Here is a 3,799-nt window from a genome sequence, read left to right on the forward strand (position 1 = left end):
CACACACACACACACACACAGAATCAAAGCAGGAAATCTGAAACACTTTCATATCCATCTAACTTCAAATGTGCAGACAACTCTTAATTATATTCATACTATGCTCACCAGAATAACTAGGGACACTCGTACAATGCAACCTTCATGATTAAATCTTAGTTCTGAAAAATAAATTAATTAAAGAATTTAGTTTTGGCTTTTTTTGTTTTTGTTTTTGTTTTGGATGCTCCCCATTAGGAATATATAGCACAACAGTGCTGGCCAGACAGTGGGGTTGCATGCACAAAGCCCTGAGTTCCATCCATCCTTCTAGCATCACATAAAAGTGGACAAGTTTCAACCGATAAAATTTACATTAGAAACCTTTTTAGAGATTTTATTCTAGACATTTAACCTGGACATCTAATCTAGACATTTAAAGGTATTTTTGCTTAATCAAAAAACAACATAGGCACTTTGCCTACTGCTAGTTTGGGCTTGGGTTTAGGTCTTCTCAAAGACTAAGAAATCTTGTTCGGAGCTAGTTTTTGAGGCTTCTGCTCATCGCCATGGGGGAGCCATCAGAGAAAGTGGACCCAGTTGAGAACCCAGAAACTCCTCAGATGAAAGATCAAGAGGACTCATCCGTTGATACAGATGTCCTACGACAAGAAACACTAGTAAAGATCATGAAGAAGCGAAACCTGAATCCCAGGGCCAACTGGTCAGCACGTCGTGGCAGTCTATATCACTGCATTGCGAGCGAGCCTGTGGAGAACAAAAGTGAAAAAATCATGAGGGAAGTTCAAAGCACCTTTCCCAAGAGAAGGGTCCTCACTTTGTTGTCTGTGCTGAAACATCCTATAGCAAGGATATGACAATTTGTTCGGATTGAGCAGAGACAAAAAATAGCTTGAAGGAAGGACAGTGATCCATTCAGATGACTCTGCACTTTCTGCCATTATCAAAGATGGGATCCTTCTGAGAATGCTAAAATCAGGAAGAATTAGGACAGTTTAAATTGTACACTGTCCTTGCTGTTGATGATGCCACACAACAAATGTGAAAGCCATTTTTGTTTTTTAAGATTAAACTTTTCTTAGTGCTGGAGACTATTCTGACTTGTTAATCTTTAAATTATATATAGGATGTGATAGGATTTGTGTGAATGACTTAAATTTACCCAAAGAATGAGTCAAAGTATTCTGTGAACTTTAGAAGCTTCAAGCTGGGGCTGAGAAAATAATGTAAATAGAATTTAGAGTGGTTTGGTTTAGAAGGTAATTAGAATAGATCTTTTGCATTTTCTAGTTTGCAGAAATTTGTAATAAAAGCATTTTTGTTATCTTGAAAAAACAAACAAACAAGAAAAAAACAGCCCCAGCAGTAGTGGTGCTTGCCTTTGATCCCAGCACTGGGGAATCAGCAGCAGGTGGATCTCTGTGAGTTCAAGGCTAGCCTGGTCTACAGAAGGAGTTCCAGGGCACCCAAGATTTTAGACAGAGAAATCCTGTCTTGAAAAACCAACCAACCAACCAACCAACCAACCAACCAACCAACCAACCAACTAACCAACCAACCAGCCAAGCAACCAACCAACCAACGCCCCTCTCCCTATTTCCCGCACCAATCAATAAATAGCATTTGTAATTTGTGAGAGCTAGCTGCATTGCAAGGCATGGTCACAAGGTGGCGATACTCGACTGCCTTGGTACAACAGAGCCCTAGGAAACTAGGATTTTTGGCAAATCCTTCTTTATGATCTGGTATAAAGGTTAATAATACCCCCGAGAGGCTTTTGCCCGCCAGCTGCCTGCAGACTCAATCACGGATAATATATGTTCACAGCTGAGGTGGGGAAACTGCAACATCATCTCGGGATTTTCTTCTAAATCCAAATGATAGAAATGCCTGCGTCATTTGCATATGTTCTCATTCAATTAAAACATTGATTGCATGCAAGTTTTTTTTTTCCTTCCAGACTGAAACGTTGATGTATGTTAATTGTAGAAAAAATATAATTAAAAAAATTAACTTGCATGGCACAGTGGTGCATGCCTTTAATCCTAGCTGTCAGGAGGCAGAGGCAGGCAGGATCTCTCCAAATTCAGTATCAGTGTAGTCTGCATAGTGAGTTCCAGATCAGTCAGAGCTATATAGTGAGACTCTGTCTCAAACACAATAAACAAACAAACACCCTCAAACCAAAACAAACCACCACCACCAAAGACAACAGGGACAACAACAACAACAACAACGAAAATACCAGATACATGACATGGGCGACTTTTACTGAGTTTTCACACTAGTCTCCTGGTGTGATGTTGGGTTTGTGGCCAACTTTGATGCTACTGTCTTCCTCCTGCTGCCCCAACATTTGATCAAAACACAATTAAATGCATGTCTTGAAGGAAGGACAACTACTCATCAATATTTATATTGGGGCTAGAGAGATGGCTCAGTGGTTAAGAGCACTGATTGCTCTTCCGAAGGTCCTGCATTCAAATCCTAGCAACCACATGGTGGCTCACAACCATCGGTAACGAAATCTGATGCCCTCTTCTGGACTGTCGGAAGACAGCTACAGTGTACTTACATATAAATAATAAATAATTAAAAAAAATATTTATATTTACTGATGTGAAGTGGCAGAAATTGAAACATTCCATATGGGATTGTGGAAAACACCCTCCTGTAAGTCAACCCAGCAAGACTCATGTGAAAAATTTTCTTTGACGCCATTTGTGTGCCTCCTCTGTCAGTATACATTGGTATCTGTTTTTCTAGAAAATGTCTTGAAACAAACATCCCTTGGCAGACAGAAGAGGAAGGTGTGTCTGAGTTTGCTGCTTGGTATGCTCAGATAATCACAACCTGTGCCTCCACATCCTTCTTGGACACTCTCTGACCCCAGGGCCAGGATACAGCACATGACTTATACAACCTGTGATGTGTTCCTGTGGATTTTGAAAGAAATTCATATTTAAACACAGAGTCCTGGCTTCCTTGTTATCCAACCTATTGAGTTCGTTGCTGATGTCCCAGGCCCGCAGGAGTTGGCTTATCCATTTATTTGTGTGTGTGTGTGTGTGCATGTGTGTGTGTACGTGTGTTTGTGTGTGTATGTGTGTGCATCTGACTTTCCTTAGCATATTCTTTTGCAGATTTAGTATTAAAAATTCATTGTGGGTATTTTTTTTTTAACTTTTGTCCAACTCAATAACTTCTCTGCATATGTGTCAGTGTTTTCTTAGGCAGTCTCTGAAGAATCAATTGTTCCCTGTAAGAACCGTGTGGTTTGTTTCCTAATCCCCAGGAATCTTATCAGTCATCAGTGAATTATGTTTGCAGGCAATTTCACTTTAGGATTATTTTTGGCTAAGAGTGTCTGCTTGTAAGTAGCCTTAGTAAGAAAAAGGGCACCTTTTCCATGAGAATTAAATGATGCAAATAATGGCATCATCTGTAAATGTTGCAGTTTTATTAGTTTAATTATCAGTTTGTTATTTCATTTACTTGAAACAAATAAAGGGTCACATAGTGTGAGTAGATAAAAAAGGAGAACATTTGTTGCAATAATTGAGCATATAACTTGTATGTGTTTCCTTGTGCATAAGTCCAACAAAATATAAAACAAAGAAGACGCATTATTCTGCTTAGTGTTTTAAACATGCTGATACCAGAAATTGACTCAAATTTAGAGAGAAGAAAATGGGAAAAATACATGTAATTTCAAAAGCCAGACTGTGGGTAGCATGAATGAAATAGAAGTAACACAGAGAACTATTCCATTTTTTTTTTAATTTTTTAATTTTGAGTC

General features: G+C 38.9%; 1 pseudogene; it reads left to right on the forward strand.

Annotated features, from left to right (window-relative positions):
* Positions 1–548: 548 nt before the first annotated feature.
* LOC116083857 lies at positions 549–857 on the forward strand (annotated as a pseudogene).
* Positions 858–3,799: the final 2,942 nt, after the last annotated feature.

This window comes from Mastomys coucha, chromosome X (genome assembly GCF_008632895.1).
Source record: "Mastomys coucha isolate ucsf_1 chromosome X, UCSF_Mcou_1, whole genome shotgun sequence".
In the NCBI taxonomy this organism is placed as follows: Eukaryota; Metazoa; Chordata; class Mammalia; order Rodentia; family Muridae; genus Mastomys; species Mastomys coucha.